At 40.4% G+C, this 20,033-nt stretch overlaps 1 long non-coding RNA gene across 1 annotated transcript in view; it reads left to right on the top strand.

Moving 5' to 3' along the window:
* LOC106021435 overlaps nucleotides 1-17,154 on the top strand; it is a 261,306-nt gene extending 244,152 nt beyond the window's left edge. The window contains exon 5 of the long non-coding RNA XR_005874869.1: nucleotides 14,576-17,154. This is a non-coding gene — a long non-coding RNA (uncharacterized LOC106021435). The remainder of the gene's footprint in view (nucleotides 1-14,575) is intronic.
* Nucleotides 17,155-20,033: the final 2,879 nt, after the last annotated feature.

Raw genomic sequence — 20,033 nt, 5'->3', positions numbered from 1 at the left:
GAATTTCTGTTTGGTCATTTTTGAGAGTTTTAATTTCCTCGATAAAGTTTTTCCTTCATGCTTTTTGAAATTCTCTTCCAAGTTACCGACCATTTCACCCACTGTGGTAACTCTCTGGTCTAGGTTCTACATTGATTTCCTTACTTTGTTCATCTGCTCATTTGAATTCTTTATATGGTTATTGATCTTTTTTGAAAGTAGAGCTCTGCAATCTTTTTCTGGCATTTCAGCCATCTCATTATCTGTGGTTTGGGGTATTGAGGAAGTGAGCTTGTAGAGATGTCACGGTGGGTTGTTGTCTCACATCTCTGTGGGTTTTTTTTTTGCTGTGTTTTGAACATCTGTTGGAAAGAGTGTGTTATTCAGCTGTTTATTCTTTTACCTATTATTTGGTTTCCTTATTTTATTTTGTATGAGTTCTACTGGTGAGTCGTCTTTATTTGGAATTGTGTTTCCTCCTGCTGTTTAGGGGAGAGGCTGATTGCAGTAACTTATATAAAGATTTACCAGTAGGCAATCCTGGTTTTGGCTTGCAGTGGAAGGCACTTGTACATTTCATTATGTCCCTAGTAAAGTCCAACACTAGGGTATTGGTTGGGAAAACTGTAGTTTAAAGGCTTTTTTTGTTTTTAAAGCTAAGGGTATTGATATGTAAATAGTGACACTAGAAAGGAATGGGAAAAAGAGGGAAGATGGAATAGAGCATGAATGAGAAGCTTGGCAGGTACATTAGAGCTGAGACACTGTAGAGGAACAATTGCTGCTTGGGAAAAAGAAGGGAGTATTGTGAGGCTGTGTCTGACAAGACACAAGCTAAAATGTAATAATGTAACAACATACAAAATTGTAAATAATAATAAAAGCAGAAACAAAAACAATCAAAATACGAGCGAAAAAGAGAAACAAATAAACAATAACAGGGGCTGGAGAGGTGGCTTAGCAGTAAAAGCATATACTGCTCTTTTTGAGGACTCCAGTGGCTTCCAGAACACATGTACAGTGGCTCACATCCTTTTGTAACTTCAGTTCCAGGGTTCAACAGCCTTTTCTGGCTTCTATGTGTATTGCACACATGTTCACACACACACACACACACACACACACACACACAGAGTTTTAAAAATCATAAAAAATAAACAGCAACTCAGGATATAATGTATTATGTCTTTTGTTGTGGTCTAGTTTCATTCTCTTGCATGTGGATATCCAAATGCCCCATTACCATTTATTGAAAAACTGGTCCTTTCTCCAATGTTGGTTCCTAGTACTTTTGTCAATCATAAATTGGCTGCATTTGTTTGGTCTGACTTCTAAGATTTCTATGCTATTCCATTTTTTATGCATTTATTTTTTATTTTAAAAATGCCAATACCATATCATTTTGATTACAATAGCTTTGTAGAAGGTTTTGAATGACGCTATATCATGCCTCCCACATTGTACTATTTTATTCAAGAAGGATTTGGCCATTGTGTTTGTAGTTCTATGTAAATTTAAGGTTATTCGCTGTTGGCATACAAATATGCCTCTGGTATTAGTATATAGCTTTTGTGTAGAGAATCACTACTGAACTTGTCTATTCTGTTTCTTGGTAGGATTTGGAAGTGACATAAATGTAAGGCCACATCATCAGAAAAGGTTGATTTAGGCCTTATTTTCCAATTTTGATGACAATTATTCCTTCTCTTTTCTGATTGCTCTGGCTAGAACTTTCAGAAGCCTGTTGAATAAAAATAGAGAATGTGAGCATCTTGTTCCAGATCTTAGGAAGTTTTCAGCTCTTCCTCACTTAGTGCAAGGTCAGCTGCTGACTTGTGAGTCACCCTTATGTTGTTGAGGTACTTTCTCTCTGCAGTGTAACTGCCTCCTATAGGTTGGGCATGATCACCACTGCCTTTCTATTGTTTTAAACATTTCTGTTGAGATTTATCTATTTAGCTGAGGCTAATTTGTTACTTAAAAAGGAATATGTGTGTGACTGTGTTCTTGAGTGTTTGTTACTTAAAAAGGAATATGTGTATGACTGTGTACCTGAGTGCATACATGTACACCATGTGGATAGGAGCCCAGATATGTCAGAAAAGGGTGATGGATCTCCTGTAATAGGAGTGATGAACAGTTGTGAGCCACCATATGGGTGCTGGGAACCAAAATCTGCATCATTAGCAGGAACAGTAAGCTGTCTTGGTTGATGAGCAATCTCTCCAGCCCCACTGCCTTTCTTTTGTGTGCACGTGTGTATGCCAGTGTATGTGTGTGCTTATTCATGTAGAGGACTGAGCCAACACCACTTCTCTCTCTCAGTTTTTCTTCACCTTAAGTTTTGAGACAGGGTGTCTCACTGAATTTGGAACTAGCCAATTTGACTGGATTGGCTGACCATTCCAGTGCTGGGATCATAAGCATGTGTCACCATGTCCTACTCCTGCCCCCTTTAAATGTGGTGTCTGAACTCAGGTCCTGTCTAGTTGCCCCTCTCCCATTTTTGTCACGATAAACACCCCAAAAGCATCTTGGGGAGGCAAAGGTTTGTTTTTGCTTATAAGCTAGAACCTGTCACTGAGGGAAGCCACAGCAGGAAACTGAGCAGGAGCTAGGGTAGAGACCTCAGAGGATCACTACTTACTGCTTTTATTTCCATGGTTTGCTCACCTTTAATTTTTATATATCTTAGGACCTGCCAGGGGCGGTACTACAGCAGGGGGCTGGGTCCTCCCACATTCAGTTGTCAATCACGAAAAGGCTCCACCTTGTTGAAGAAAATTCCTCAATTGAGATCCCTTCTTCTAAGATACATCCATGTTTGTGTCAAGTTGACAAAAAAACTAACCAGTATATGTCTCCATGTTGTATAACAAGAACTTTACCAACTGAACACCTCCCTAACCCCTGACCATTGCAATATTGGGGTTGAGTGACTGTGAGGACTCATATGAGCCCCTCATGAAATCTGATCTATTAGCATTCCCTTATGGATGGGCTAATAGGTATTATGGAGTGCAGAAGTACCTCAGGAGACCTCCATGAGAACCTCTTTGAGAAGATTCAGAAGTGAGTGGATAATCTCAGAAGAGTGCATGGAGTTCCTATCTAACCCAGGAAGTACTTGTAGGATGCTGAGTTTCTGAAGTTGGAAGCAAGAACCCCTAATGTATAGACACTTTCTTTAGTATGACCTCATTTGTATCTGTAAATTGACAAGGCTGGTGATATTTGGAGAGATATCCACTACAAATGAGTTAAATTCAACTATAATTATTTGCAAAAAATGCAAACTTTCACTGACTTCAAACACATTTGCTTTCTCTTGCAGTTTTACCTGTTACTTATAAAACACTGCCTAAAGTCATTGAGTTTGCATCTTCTTCAGTATTTTAGAAAGAAAACTCCATTAAAGCAGAGGAAAGGAGTCTCTATAAAAACTGTGTACACACCTGCAACCAACAGATTATTGAGGCTATTGAGAGACACTCTGTACTTCTTTTTAGTAGCTATCTGGACTCATCAGAGCATCTTAAACAGTCTATTAATAGCTGTTAACAGTCATTGTTGAGCATCTTGGAAATATCACCCAGCCCATCCTTTTCTGATCATAACAGCAGACAAGAACAACTATCAGTCAGAGAAAGACAGAGAACAGCTAGGTGGAGATTTTCCCTGTAGTGACCAAATTACTCTAGTTCTCTCCAGGATTCTCCAATACAAGAAGAAAGTGTCTGGATCTTCTAGGACCCAGGGTGAGAGTTCTGTCTGGCTCTTTAATTTAATTCTTTATCAACCACAGTGGGTACAAGTTTTATGGTCACAGACACACCTCTGTTGCCATTAGGGTTATACTTCTGGACATACAGACAAGATCACTAAAGCTGTGCAGGTGGGCATGAGATAGACATATTTTCCTCATGGTTAATTTTTTTAAAATGTGTACATGGCAGATGAGTCGATGTCAATAAGAAAAAATTGCATCTAGGCATTTCCAGGATGGGTAACATCACGTATTTTCTGGGTTACTATGACATTTGTGACAGATAGGTACAAAGAGAAGATGAAAGATTAAATTAATGAATAAAACAAGGAAATCTGTAAGTATCTGGTCTTCTTGTAATTGAGATGGTTAACCATAATGCTATGAAATGAAACCCTGGGAAAGCATTTAATTCACGATTGGCAAAAATAGTTAAAACTTACAGTGGAATGGGAAGGGAAGTTAAAATGACAAATACTTGTAATGCCAACCCTAATATTTCTAGTTAACTGTAGACTCAAAGCCTAGATGCTGTTGCATGCGTTATTAGCAACCCAATTTATCTGGGCCACTTGACAACAAGCAGGCAGGAGAAGAGGAGAAATTGACATCTAAAATTTATTTCCTTCCCAGATTATGAAACTGGAGAACTGTGAGGCAAGTTGTAACCTAACTAAATTAGTTGGTAAAACCAATCCCAGCTTTATAGGGTCTACAGTAATGCTTAAGAAGATAAACTATGCCTTAGTAGAAAAGTCACCAGCATGCCAGGGTTAAATAAGTAAAAGAAGTTTCATGATACTCACTGTTTGCAGCCAACCCTAACAAAATTGGACACAGAACTTGAGATATTCAGGCCACTGGGATAGAATTGTGACAGCCCAGGGCTGCATTGGGTTAGCATGGGGAGCAGCTGTGGGGTTGGGACCTACAACCCTGTGACCTTCAGTATTTTCTGGGATTCCAAAGTATTACCTGAACATTGGAAATCTTGAGACCACTGAATACAGTTTTAAGGTCTTGGGTGCCATAGATATGCTCATTCTCTATTACAAGTCTCCCATTGAACTTTCATCTTTGTAACTCTCAGGAGTACCCTCTTCTTCAATTCTGTTTTACCCTGGGCCTTCCTCTCTGTCTTCCTCATCATGTTGTTAATACTTCAGTCCCTTTCTGTTATTTCTGTTATGTACCTAACCACAGTCTGTTTCCATCTAGAAACATCACATGTCTTGTATCCCTCTGAAAGGGTCTGTACACGTATCTCTTTTACATCATCTCCTGCTTCCCACATTTCTTCTGATACCATTTCTCTTTGTTTTCTAAGCATTCACCCTGTTTTGAAGACTACACCAAGTGTGGTGGTGGAACGAAAATGGCCATCGCAGGTTTTTATGCTATAATTCTTGGTCCCCAGCTAGTGAGACTGTTTAGGAAGGATTAGGAGGTGTTGTCTTTGAGGAAGTTCTGTCACTGGGGGTGGGATTTGAAATTTCAAAGTCCCATGCAATTTCCAATTAGCTCTCTCTGCTTCATGTTTGTAAACCAAGATGTCAGCTCCCAACTGCTCCCCCGGCTCCATGCCTACCTGCCTGCTGCCATCCTCCCCTGCCATGGTGGTCACAGACTCTAGCTTTCTGGAACTCTAAGCTGAAAAAAACCCTCTTCTGTAAGTTGTCTTTGTCATGGTGTTTTATCACAGCGGTAGAGAAGTAATAAACACACCAATCTTTCCACTCTTCTATGTGGAACAGCCTCCTGTTGGCATCTCTCTGTTGATTTCACTTACTCCTCAGCCTTATCAGTTTACATGTCTTCTGATTTCTTTTGAGAAAAGCCTAAGACCACTGTTGTTCATGATAGCTCTTCCATTAACAGTGCCATGTATGCCTCTACTGATCAGGTTTACTTTGTGTTTTTGATGCTAGAGAAAAAAACCCTTTCAGAGCCTTGAACATATTCAATCACATGCTGTCCCAGCCCCACTGATGTTCTAGACAGATACCACTTACACGAGTCTAGCTTCACAGTCTATTGAATACTGTTGGAAAATTTACAAAATTCTATATCGTTGTGTCAGAATAACTTCATAACTTCTGATAGCCATTGTGTTGCAGGACACTCCATGATTTTATGTCATGTTTTCCCTGGCCATGTCCCTGACCAGTTCTATTTCCTTCATAACACAAAATCTGCCCTAGTCCTTCTCAGTAGAGACCACCCCATGTAACTACCTTCAATCACATACAGAATGCAAAGGTTTACTTTTAGTTGCTTCCCACAAAGAACTCACTCTTTAATTTATGCTCTCCTGTAACCTGCATCCTTGTCTAGACCCCAAGGAGTTGTTCTCCTTACTTGCCCCCACACCCCCAGTTCAGGAAACTTGCTCTCACAATCCTTATTTTAGTGTGCCTTTAGATTTCTTCTCTTGGTGGTCCCTTCCTTTAACCTAACATGTGTTTTAGTTCTCCAGAGCCTCCCGTTTATTCTAAAATATTCTATCATATTTCTATCACAGCTCATTCTTTTCATGTCTGAATACCCTGCCTTCTAAGCCTATGATAACCTGACCTGGGCCTATGGCACTGTTCTCACTCTGTGGAGAGTTCTTGTTCTCATCTTACATCATCCTCTTGGCAGTCTTCAGCATTGGGCACTCTTATTATTTAAAACAATGTTTACTTTCCTGTGTGTGTGTGTGTGTGTGTGTGAGAGAGAGAGAGAGAGAGAGAGAGAGAGAGAGAGAGAGAGAGAGAGAGAGAGAGAGAGAGAGAGAGAGTTTATTGCAGAATCCCACAGAGGCCAGGAGAGGACATCAGACTCAGAATCACAAGATGTGGGTGCTGGGAACTGAACCTGAGTCCTCTACAAAAGCAATGAGTGCTCTTAACTATAAGGTCATCTCTCCAGTCCTGATAAAACTTTGTTGTTGGATCAGGATCACATGTAGCCCAGCTCGGCTTCAAAGTCCCTTTGTTGTCAAGGATAATCTCAAACTCCTGCATCTTCAGTCACCATTTCTTGAATGCTGGGCTCATAGATGTGTTCCTGGTTAATGCAGTGCTTGCTAGGGATACAATCCAATGCTTTATTTATATTACCAAGCACTCTACCACCTGGGCCATATACCCAGCTGGATGTTGTCATTTTAAGACTTTTAACTCCAGTTTGTCCTTATTGGTAGTATCATTAGATGACCTGAGTTTGTAAAGCAGTGGCACAAAATTCTGCCTCACACATACCCTTCTCAATTCTTGGAATTCTTTCTATTCTCCCCCACCTTCTCCAGCTAAAGAAACATATTCCAAGCATCTTTCAAACTCCCGCTTGGACACCACCTCTCCTGGGTTAGCTTGGAAGACTTAAGTTCTGAGTGTGGTCCTCTTATTACTAAGCTGACTTTACTTCTCCAAGTTGAGCTTCCAAAGAAACTTTTCAGCTCCAAAGCCTCCTGTTTTAAACCAGTATCACATACATAAATGGAAGCCCACTCTTCTTTCTTGCTGACAGCCCATCACTATTTCTATCTGCACACACTGGGGGACTTGATGCTTTTGTTTCTATCTATTCCTTCTTTGTCTTCTTTATCTTGTCCCTCCATTTGAAAGCATTTTTAATTAGCATCGACTCTGCTTAGCTAGCATTGATTCCCAGCATTGAAGCTGGCCTCTCATAGAAGTGTCTACCATGTTTCTTTGAAAACTATGACTATATTTAAATTTTTTTCCCTAACTGATCTATGAGAAGGTCATTGGCTTTCCTTGAATGGGTAAAAATCATTTATAAAAGATATGAGTTTTCATATCCTATGATACATGTTTATGCTTTGCAGATGTCTAGGATGCAGGTTTAGATTCACACATAAATATGTAATTATTTTAAACAACAACAAAAAAACATGAGCAATGCGGCCACTTTTAAGACTAACAATGAACTCTCCAATAAGAATTGCTATTTCAGCAGAAGTGAATGCCATTTCACCAGGCACCTTTGTTAGGTTTCAATTTATAAATTTTTCAGAGAAAAGTATTAACTAAGGAAGTGGACCGTGATGCCACCCAAGTCCTGTCTGTAATCAGAAAGATCTCTCCAGCTGTGGCCCTCATCTGGCTGGTATTTTCCCATTGCTCATGTATTAATGGCCCTAGTGTCACTGATACTTCTGTCCCCATCACCATGCAGATTGATAGCAAAATAGTTCCAGCCAATACAGCTTTTAGATGTCGCCTGTCTAGACACAGGCGGGAATTACTGGAAACATGTCTCTTTTCTTTATTTCACCGATACGTTACCCTTTTGCACTTAAACCTCAGCCTCGAAGGGGCAGACATATCTTTCAGCTTTGATGATTTCATAGGGATGATGGGTTTTGTTTATGTTGTTACACTCAGCTACATTTAGCCCCATTCTCCTCTCTCTATATTTTCATGCATTAATGGAATAGGGTTATCCAAATGGCTTTGAAGGATGCTTGGCGTATTCTGTGTATTATATGCTAATAGAAGACTCCTGAAAGTGCTACTTTTTATGCTTAAAAAAACAAACAAAAAACCACATTTCCATTTCTCTATACCCCTCCACCATCATGGCTAAGGTAGAAGTGTATCATGTATATGTTATCTATAGAAGGAAGAATACAGGGCATGGCCTGACATTCACTCCAACAGAAAAAGTGAGGAGAAAGTCCATTGTTCTTAACTACAGAGAAATGATGAGGGAGTGAGTGGGTCGGTGCTAGAGGGAGGATTCTGGAGGCTTTGAGGGGTGCCCTGAAATGGTAAGCTCCTTCAGTGAGCATTGTGAAGGTTGAGGGGGTGGTAGTGGCTTGAATGCCTATTTGAGGAACAATGGGAAGAAACTGAAATAATGAATCTTTAAGCCAAGTAAGATAACTGATTTACCTTAACAACTTTTGGAACTATAATGATATTTATGAATCCATAGGATTGTGCCAAATTTAACCCCTTTTGGTTCTGCTATCCCAAATTGGGTAGATTCGGGAGGATTATTAATGTATTAAAAACAAAATAATTGATGTCTCTCTTTGTACATATATTTGAAGTGCATTTTGGCCATTGTTTGTAGATAAGGGGTCATGTTTTTCTCTCGAGAACATTAATAAATGTGTAAGTTAGGGAGAGGGATAGGAAGGTCTTGTCCCTAGGTGAAATTGTTTAACATATTCTGAAAATGGAAAGTAGTTACCTATTATCTTGAGTGTGGGGAAAGTGCATGATGGAGACAGAATCCTGGAGTAACTTGTCTTTGGGGAGAGACTTGTTCAGGAAGACATGGGACATGCTTTTGTAACCTCCCTGCTTGGCTGTAGTGAGCATTTTGGCAGTCTCTGACCCACATTCTTTCTAGGCCTTGTAATGGTCAGTTATGGGGGGCAATGAGTACATTTCCTTCTATTTGAGCCAGTGAAAGGCAAGAAAAATATTTCCGAGCCCTTTGTGCTTAAGAAAGAGAATTGAGAGATATACCCAGTGATCTGGACGGTATGGTGGGAAGACAGTAAAACTGTGTTTCATGGTGTGTCATTATTGACACATGGGCCACCGGTACAGTTCTTCATAGTAGGATTGTAAGAGACCTGAGGTAGTATGATTATCTCTTTATACCAGGTTGGTATTTTACATGACATTTTTATTATGCTTTGAATTTAATAGTGTCAAATTGTAACTTTCCATATCCTTTATAATGTCTTTCAATTTATGTGCATATATAATTTAAAATTTTCCCACTTTATTGTTCCACTGTTTAATATACATATGTAGTAAATCTTAGTCATTCTCTCTTTCCATTCTCCTCTCTTATCTGCCCTCCCTCTGCTATTGAAACCTTTCATCTTAACAAGATACTTCTTACTTCCATGGTGTGTGTGTGTGTGTGTGTGTGTGTGTGTGTGACACACTAAATTTAATTAGAGTTGTTTGGCAAGTGTGGATAGGAGGTTATTTACTGGAGTATGAACAACTTGTCAATGGCCACACCACAAATAAAATATATTCCTTCTTCTAGAACCATAAATGGCCACATGGCATTTTCTGACAATTGAGTTGCAAGGTTTGCCTGTATTAGAGAAACTTGTCAGAATGAGAGCGTTGTATATTTTATTGCATCCCTGAGCTTTCTGTTGTTTAGATTTTAATTTCCTTCCTTCCTTCCTTCCTTTCTTCCTTCCTTCCTTCCTTCCTTCCTTCCTTCCTTCCTTCCTTCCTTTCTTCCTTCCTGCCTGCCTGCCTGCCTGCCTGCCTTCCTCCGTCCTTCCCTTCCCTCTTCCTACCCCCTCTTCCTTCTTTCTTTTATATAATTTCTTAGTTAAAGAAATTATGTTTGGAAAATTTAACAGTGTATATCTAACCCAGTTCAGTGGTAATTTCTTAGACCTTTGCCTTTTCCAGCTTGGCAATGTGAGCCACAGATTTAGGACCTAGGATGTTGCCACTCCAGTGACAGTGCATCTCATCATATCTGTTGTAATTGGTCCTAATAGCTTCTACCAACTTAGCCAGATCACCCTTGTCTTCCAAGTTAACTTATGTGAGAGCAGCAGTGGAACATACCTTCCTGTGGACCAGCCACCTCAGCCTGGCCTTCCCCTTGATGATGCAGTAGGGGATCCTAGCTGATGACACAGGGCAGGGAGGAAGATGGTGGATGTCAACTGATGTTGCCATTGTGAAGGTCTTATTTAGGCAACCATATTGCTGAGATTTCAGTTTCACCTTCCCTGCCATATATAGAAGAGGATCTTGTGACACATGTCCAGTTGGTTCTTTGTTCTTAGAATCTTTCCATCCCCTCTTCTTTGGCGGTCTCTGAGCCTTATGTGTAGGAGTTGTGTTGCAGACACATCAATTGGGGTTTGTCATCCTATTGTCAGTTGTTCTCTGAATATTAAGCTACTCCCCAATTGTCCCTTTGTCCCCATCCCAACTTAAAACTTTAACCCCCAGAAACTTCCCTTTAGTTTTCTTATCGCATGTATTCTACTCATCCTTAAGTCCTCTCATCATGTTTGTCTAGTTGCTTGTTAGAGGCTTGATTAAAAAGGTTCATTTAGTGGTCTAGAGCATTAGTGGACACATCCATAAAATAATACAGCAACTCAACCACTGGGTATATGCAAAGTTTCCAGTTTAAAATGATTATTTGCTCCAAAGCCACAGAGAAACCCTGTCTCGAAAAACCCAAAAAATAAAAAATAAAATGATTATTTGTCTGTGTGTGTGTGTGTGTGTGTGTGTGTGTGTGTGTGTGTACACAAGTATGTGCAGGTGCTTTGGAGGCCTGAAGAGGGTATTGGATACCTAGGTGCTAGAGTTGTGAACCATATAACTTGGTGCTGGGTCTGAACTTAAGATGGTAAAGTGCTCTTAACTACTGAGTCATTTCTACAGCTCTATCCAGTTTCTTCTTTTTTTAAAATTTAATTTAAATTAGAAGTGAGTTTGCTTTACATGTCAATCCTAGCTCCTTCTCCCTCCCCTCCTCTCATGCCCTCCCCCAACCTTCCCCCAACCCCTCCCCCAATCCCCTCACACTCCAAGGAGAGTGAGGCCCTTCTTGGGGGATCTCGAAAGTCTGTCATATGATCTGGCGGAGGGCCTAGGCCAAATGTGTCCTGTCATGTGTCCAGGTGGAGACAACATTCATCCATGTGGAATGGGCTCCCAAAGTCCTTCTGGATGACAGGGCTAACTCCTGATTTATTGCCTGAGGCCCCAAAGGATGCTGAGGCCTCCTCACTGACACCCACATTCAGGAGGTCTGGATCAGTCCCATGCTGGCCTCTCAGCTATCAGTCTGGGGTCTATGAGCTCCCCCTTGTTCAGGTCAGCTGACTTCTATCCAGTTTCTTTTGTGGTAGACATTGTGTAGGTTCCTAATACTAAGATTCAGTGAACCCATGGTGGGAAGTTGACAGAATAAATGCATGTGTCGTGAGAAGGGATACTCTACAGATAAACTTGAGGACAGTTTTCAAATCAAGCAGTAGGCTTTGAATCTGGGTTGGCTTTAAAAGCAGAGTTTCAAGCACCAGGGATAAATCCTTGTCGTACTGCCGGTGGCCCCACAGACTGCCCAAACCACACTACTGTCACCCACATTCAGAGGGCCTAGTTTGGTCTTATGCAGGTTCCCCCACTGACAGTCCAGAGTCAGTGAGCTCCTACTAGCTCAACTGAGCTGTTTCTGCCGGTATCCCCAAATTGATCTTGACACCTTTGCTCATGTTATCGCTCCTCCTTCTTTTTAACTGGACTCTAAGGAGTGGATGCAGGTGGGGGTAGCAGGAGGAGGGGAGGGAGTGGGAACTGGGACAGGTATGTAAAATGAGAAAATATTGTTTTTAAAATTAAAAAAGATAAAAAATCCTCAAACAAACAAGCAAACGAAAGCAGAGTTTCTCCTTTTGTGTGGAGGTGATGAGTAGAGGTGTGCGCCCGACTCAGAGTTTTCCCTAGGGGAGTCTGTCAGATGAGTTATCATCATTGGAACTCGGAGGCCTTTTCTGCCAAGAGGTGATATTTATGTTTACCTTGTGAGGTTGCTTTAAGAATCAAAGATAGGACAGGTAACCCATGTGAAGTGCATGGTAGAGGGACGGACTATTGCAAAGAGCTTGACAAATCGTACCTGGTAGCTCTGCAAGTGGCACCTGGTAGCCGAGAGTTCTCTATCTAGAGAGGGGTTTCCAGGAAGAATGTAAGTGAATTCATTCCACTTAGTCTTTCTGAGCACATGGCCACTGCCTGTCACGCCTGTGAGCACCTCAGGTGTGGAAGATGGACAGCTCCCGTTACTAGGTCTTGGGCTGGTGATGCCTCCTTTTCAAATCTGAGTGCATCGGTTGAGGTGGGGCTTTGGGACAGAGCACAGGCCCAGGGGAGAATGGAGGTGGGGGAGGCAAACGTGAAGCTGCGTTTGGTAATACAAACCATGTTTCCTGGCTCAGCCACTTAGTTCTTCCCCCTGGGAAATTTTTACTGGTATTTTGCCTGACTGTGAGTCTGCACTTCCTGTTATGAACTGGTTAAGGAGATAATGATAACAGGATTATGAGAAATGGCAGTGAGACAGACCTCACGGAACGACCATGGAGAACAGGGTCTCTGCCAGCCTGAGAGACAATAAAAGCGGGTTGCTATTCTTTGTTCTGTAAAACGTTACTGTATAAATGACAAAGCAGTGCTGTCTTATTTTATACATTTTGAAAGATGAAGGGATGCATGAATTTTAGAAATGACGTATGCTGCACTTCACAGGCTGCTGTTTTTCTTCTTCTCCATCTTTGGTCACATGTACCTGAATGTGTGAGTGAGCATGCAATCTTGAGACTTTAGCACAGCATTCACACAAAACAGTCATAAAGCACATGGCAATGCGGCCGTACACATATGCATGTGTAATCTTTATGTCTTTAATGATACCAAACAACACATAGTCTCCTCATGTATTCATATATTCTTAAAGGATGCATTCTACTTTGTGTTTATAGTTTACATGTCCAGGTTAATGTTAGGTCTAACTTTTGTTGTTGTGTATGAAGCTGCAATAAGCATCCATCAGAAAAACTCCACATCTGTGTGGTTGTTGCTTTGCCTGTTTTTTCTTTTTGTTTTTTATTTATTTGTGTATTTAATATAGTGTGTATGCGTGTGCGTGCGTGTGCGTGCGTGCATGTGTGTGTGTGTGTGTGTGTGTGTATACAGGTGTGTGCATCTGTGTAGGGTGCTGGCTTCCATTACTTTCTACCCTATTCTCTCAATGGATGTGGAGCTCTTCATTTTAGCTAGGATGATGGTCCAGAACCCACAAGGATACACTTGTCTCTGCACCTGAGTTGATCTCAGGAATTTCTAGGTGCATGCACGCACGTGCGCACACACACACGCACACACGTGTGCACGCACACATACACACATATGAAATCCTAAATTTGAAGCCTGTGTTGGTGTTACAGGCACATGCCTGCATGCCCAGCTTTCATGTGAGCCCTGGCAATCTGATCTCAGGCCCTTAGCTTATAGGGCAGTCACTTTACCCAGCAAGCCTATCCACAGCCTTGAAGTTATTTCTGGATGATGACTTTATGCCTAAACATGTTGACTCCATACATTTTGTAGTATGTTGCTTCATGAGTGTTCTCTTTCCATTTGTTGAACGTTTCACACATGTGTACAGTCAAATATGATTATATTCACTTCCATTCCTTACTTACTCCTCAGTCTTCCTCCACATCTCCTCCCAACTTCTCACTAAGTCCAGTTAGTGCTATCTTTATGTGTATATGTGTAGGGTTATCCACTGGGGCATTTGAAGCCTACCAGCATCCATGCTTTACAGGAAGAATGATTCTCTGTCAAGGGTGGGACCTGCAGACCACCTCTCCTCTCTTTTAAAAACTTGTGTAGGGACAGTTCTGATTTTGACTCACTGTTAATCAAAGTAACGGTTTTGACAGTTTACCATAGGAGGTTTGTCATTATTTTGGGGATGATTATCTAAACTGTTTTTCTCTCTTTTTTTTTTTTTTTGGTTTTTCGAGACAGGATTTCTCTGTATTGTTTTGGAGGCTGTCCTGGAACTTGTTCTGTAGACCAGGCTGGTCTTGAACTCACAGAGATCCACCTGCCTCTGCCTCCCAAGTGTTGGAATTAAAGGCATGTGCCACTAACATCTGGCCTATCCAAACATTTTTAAAAGGTGAATTTGAAGAAAGTTTTAGCTATGTATATTCCTTTGTTTACTACTATTAATGTCTTTGGAGCACAAACAGGATGTTTTACTTTTCTTTTTTCTTTTTTTTGTCTAAAGGTTTATTAAGGAGACAGCATATGTGAATTGCTATGCAGCAGAAATTTATATACAAGGATGGATTCTTCAGAACATTTCTACAATTTCCTTCAAGGAGTGAAAAAGTGAATTAAGAAGCAAAAACTTAAAGTCTGAATTAGTATAGCAGCCCAGTTTTCTCTCCTGACATTTCAGATGTTTTACTTTTCTAAGACTATATAATGTGTTATATGCATGCACATGTGTGCTGTCAATCTGTGTTTGTGTGTGTGTTGTGCTATGAATGTTAATGTGCATATATTCGAGTGTGTGTTTGTATAATGTGTGTATATTAAGGTATGTTGATGTTCTTGAATGTTAATGACATTTCTTCCCTTTTGTCTTTTGAATTTGTATTTAGTTTATGACATATGGTAGTATTTCATTTTCAAATTTAGCATGTCCAATTCTATCAATACTTTTTTGTGCTTTTAAATATTTATTGTGTGTGAGTGCATGTGTGTGTGTGTGCATGCGTGTGTGCATTCAGGCATATGGGCATGTGCCTATCTGTGTTCCATGGCTGTCGAGTAGAGGTCAGAGTCAGTTCTCTCCTTTTAACCTGGGGGTCATGGGGATTAAATGCAGGCTGTCGGGTTTGGTGGCAAGTGCCCTTACCATCTGAGCCATTTCAGTGGCCCTCTGGTATTTTTATCTATCTGTATGTCTGTCTGTCTATCTATCTATCTATCTATCTATCTATCTATCTATCTATTTGATGCTTAGAAATTCCTGAAAGCAATTTTTAAAAAGAGTCCACATTTATGCTTTATTCTTATTTGTAAAATAAACACTTTAATCCATCTAGAAGTCATTTTATCATAGTGTATGTGGTACTAAACAACCTAATATTTTTATGTTTATGAATGCCTTTATTACTTATTGCATAAATTAAAATATATCTTCTTATGAAACAATTACTTTTCCTAAGCCAAACACAAACTACAGAAAAAAACCCATTTCTTTCCTAGCTGCTGCAGGCCAGATGAGATGGTGTGAGTTACTGGCCCTTCACCCTGGGGGAGTCTCAGATCATGGGCTGCTGCTGTAGTGCAGAGCTGGCCCATTTCTTTCTTAAGAAAGAGGCATTTTATGTGGATGCACTCACGGTCCTTAGGAAAGTCAGAGAGGCAACAATCTTCTGTTGATTGAATTTTAACTTAATTTAATTTAATTTCCTTGGCAATCCCAGATGGTGTCGTCCCATTGCTAGAGGCTAAAAAGGGGCACTCTGCAAACGGAGGGAAAACATACTGACTTACAACCAGAAACACAAGGCGTGGAAACAAATGCTGTTTATCAACATGAGTCGAAGTGTGAGTTCTCTGAGAACCGTGTAGTTGTAGACAGGGCTCCGAAGGCTTTGTTCAAGTTTAGGCAAGTAATGTCATTCCCAAGGGCTATCCCTGGGGTTAGGATCTAGAAGGAAGAGTTCAAAAAACATGAAATGTACACCGTTCAGGAAAAACACCCAGAATTTTCATGAATGAGAAAAATCAATACTATTTAAATCCTGGCTAATTAGAAATAGCAGAAATGTTAGGGAAGTCTGGCATTTTAACTGAATCATAGCAGGGACTGTCAAATACCTTGGCTTTGTCATTTGTTGTTTGGTTTTGTCACACTAGAGTAATTATTTAAAAAAGATCACTCTTGATGTTTGCTGTTTCTTGAGGTTGTCTGGTGAGACAGGGGTGATGGTCACAATGGCTCAGGACTAGGGTATGAACTCCGTCTCTGGGAGAGTCAAAGAATAGGGATAGCCAAATCATCCCAGGGACCTCAGCCTCTATATGGATTATTTATTCATCCTGTTAAAGCCATTTCCTGGAATCAGTAGAGGATCCCAATGAAGACGGAGCCAAGAGGTGTCTGGCCATGGCTAAGTCTGTCCATACAGCAGATGGGCAACAGAAGCAGCCATCTCTTAGAGCTGGAAATGAGTCATTGCATTCACTCCCTGCTGCGGCCATCTTTCTGAACATTCCCAGAAGCCAGGCTTGGGCCATTTTCTGATACAAGTGATCCTATGAGATTCAATTTCTGCAGTCTTTGTGGATCCTATGGATGTTCAGAGCCAGAGTCAATGGGATACAAAGTCACCCTTGTTAGGTTTTTTTTTTTCAGTTTTGGCAAATAAATGGTATACATTCACAAAACATTTATGAAAACGCAACCCAGATAACAAGAGGATCTAAAAGTGGCTGTCATACATCCTCTCTTTTTAATAGAAAACTGACTCTTGAAAACACTGAAATTGTACCATTTTCTATACCCTCGTAATAGGTCAGGTGCCAAAGCTTGATGAACGAGATAGAATCACACAATGGGATCAAAGGGACAGCCAGCCCAGTTTATTTCCAGAGATCAAGCTTACCAGGACACAAAGAGAAAAACAGAACTTGGCTTGAAACCAATTCTCCCCCCGAAGTACAAATGCGAGGGCAGGAGTCCTGTCAGTGGCTGTCATCAGCCTGTAGCCCTACCCTGCTCACCGAGACAGAGATTATTTGGTGGACTGGGGAAGTGTAAACCATTCATTGAATTCTACACCCAAATTATATATTTAAAAATTATTTGAGGGCCTCACCCTCCCTGGGGAAATGAGGGGATAATGGGGGGGTTGGGGGGAGGGCACGGGAGGAGGGGAGGGAAAGGGAGAGGGACCTGGAACTGACTTGTGAAGCAACATTGTTTCTAACCTAAATTTAAACTTAAAAATAAATAATAAAAGTTATTTGTTTTATTCAAGTGAAGCAGACTTGTCTCTTGAATTCTTTAAGGAATTGATTCCATCCATCTGCCCCTCAAAGGTCACATGGTTTTTCAGTGGCTCCCTCTCATCTCCTCTCTTCAATGTGACTTTCTCCTACCTGAAACAGGAATCCCCATGAGTAACATCCCTAGAGCTTTTCACCTGTTCTATTTGTAAATCTGACTCGTATTTATAAATCTGAGTCATTTTTATAAATCTGAGTCATGTGACGCTATGGGTGATGCTGTCCCTTTTTTGAGTATATAAGTGGCTCCTCCGTTCCAAGATGATTCTATGATCATCGGTCACTTAAATTTTATTTATTTATTTTTATGTGTTTGAGCATTTTTCATGCATATATGTATGTGCACCATGCGTGCATGTCTAGTGAAAATAGAAGCCAGAAGTGGATATCAAGAAAATGACTCACAGATGAGGTTACAGGCCAATCTGATCTGGGCAATTCTTCAGCTGAGATTCTCTCTTCCAAAGTAACCCTAGTATTGTGTTAGGTTGAAGCTAAAGTTAAGTATAATAGGCCACACACAGAGTTGGGCCTTTGGACATTTCAACCTCCCACTATAATAATAGTTCCACTAAAGCAATGAACTTTTGTAGGTGCAGCTTCCTTGTGGGAAATTTTCTTTACTTTATTAGTTCAAGACCCAGAGGTTGACTCTCTGCTTGATTTTCCTTGGCTGACTTTCCTTGCTTTATCCCTCTCAGCCGACACAGACAAACCAACAGTTTTGAAACACATTCCTCTTAAGCCTTGATGCTTGCAACATGTGAAATTTTACCTGACGGATTGTGGGAACCTGTGCTTTGCTTGTGGCCCAATGAGTTTTCATTTGGTCTCAGGGTAATTGGGTATGCAGAAACAAATAGGCTTGAAAATTATTCAGGAATCATCTTAATGTTCCTGGGATGTTGCTCTGAAAAATTCACTCCTGCTCCATATTAGAATTTAACCACTTTTAGAGCATCTTTTTCATTAGAAAGATAATACAGCATCCTTAGATGGAAAGAATTTTATCTTACTATTAAAATGATAATGAATGATGGTTAAAATCACCAGTTCCCTCCTCCTCCTTCCTGGTGATCGCTGCAAAGTAGAGATTGAAATATTCCTTGTACTTAAGATAAAACTTTATTTGTTCTCTCACAGATGTTAAATAGTTTGCTGAATATCACCTAGTTGCTTTTCAGTTGAGCTGAGATTTTAAGTCCTACTCAACATAACTCTGATCCCAGAGCTTACAAGGAGGAAAAAGGCCTGGAACATTCTCTCTCTCTCTCTCTCTCTCTCTCTCTCTCTCTCTCTCTCTCTCTCTCTCTCTCTCTCTCTCTCTCTCTCTCTCTCTCTCCTTTCTGAACCTAGAGTCTCATCTATTCTACAGTAACACTCTTAACACTGAGATAAAGCTCTAGACTGTCTGTCTCATACCTTTTATTTGATGCAGGATCTTGATTAGTTGTCAAGCCTGTTCTCAAAGTCACTCTGTAACAACAGACAGGGTTTGAAATTAGAATGTTCCTGTCTCAGCCTTCTGAGGGTCTTGGTTGGACATTAGACTTGACTAATCTTTCCTCTGACATCATGAACTACTGACTCTGAAGTCACACTATGAGCTTGTGCTTAGTGAAGTACATCCAGGAACTGCCATAGAGAGCTCTTCAAAGCTCTACTTGATGACTGCATGGCAGAACATAATGGTTTGGAGTTCAAGTTTGGGGAGCAAACTGGACTTCCTTCAGATCTACTTTTATAAATATGGACAATATTCACAGAAGTTCTGAATTTAAGTTTTCAGGTTACAAGTGGAATCGATCTGTCTGTATGTCATCTGTCCATCTGTCTATCTATCTTGTGAAAATTAGACAAGTGGACACAGATAAAGCATTTATTTACTATGTCTTCTTCTGTTCTCAGTGTCACATTTGTTATTGGTCATCATTAGCAATATAATTCTCTAGAGGGATGGAAGGCTCACAACTGGCAGAGTTTGTCTCTTTTGCTTTATCATATTGTTTCCTTAATTCTTCTATGTGCCAAAACACTTTCAATATTTCATCTGGAAATTTGTATTCCTTTGAAAAATAGGAAAATAGATTTTATCTTTTATTTGCATGACATAATTATCAAATACCCTCAATGTGTTGTGCACAGCCATTCCATGCCATCTTCACAGAGGTGTTGGGAAGTATGGAGCAGTGATCATGTTCCCCCTACACAGATTAGGGTACTGGGACATCAATCATTTATCTGTAACAACAATGTCAACCAAGAGCAGAACAAATAAAGAAGCCCAGGACTTCAGATTCCACTCTCAAATTCCAGTTAATTAACAGAATATGGTTCTTTGTAGCCCTCCAAGTGTTAGGACTCATTACCAACATCATGATAACAAGCAGTTATATTATACTTTTGGGGCTGAGTGCTTCATACATTGACTTACTCCCTCTCTAGAATAATCTAGAGTTGATACCTTTATACAGATGAGAAAACTAAGGCTTGGAGGAGTTAAGTAGGATAAGTTTTCATATTATGAATGTGAAAGCAATATCTAAACTCCATACTGTTATCCTGCAGTGCTATGCCTAGCATAACTCCCCTTGGCATCTAACAATCTATTGGATGAGGAAGGACCATGGCCTTGACTATCAAGGTTTCCAAGATAGTTC

This window comes from Mesocricetus auratus, unplaced genomic scaffold, assembly GCF_017639785.1.
Source record: "Mesocricetus auratus isolate SY011 unplaced genomic scaffold, BCM_Maur_2.0 Super-Scaffold_100691, whole genome shotgun sequence".
NCBI classification, from domain to species: domain Eukaryota; kingdom Metazoa; phylum Chordata; class Mammalia; order Rodentia; family Cricetidae; genus Mesocricetus; species Mesocricetus auratus.
The sequence above is the reverse complement of the archived record's forward strand: the minus strand, read 5'-3'. Positions and strand labels throughout refer to the sequence as shown.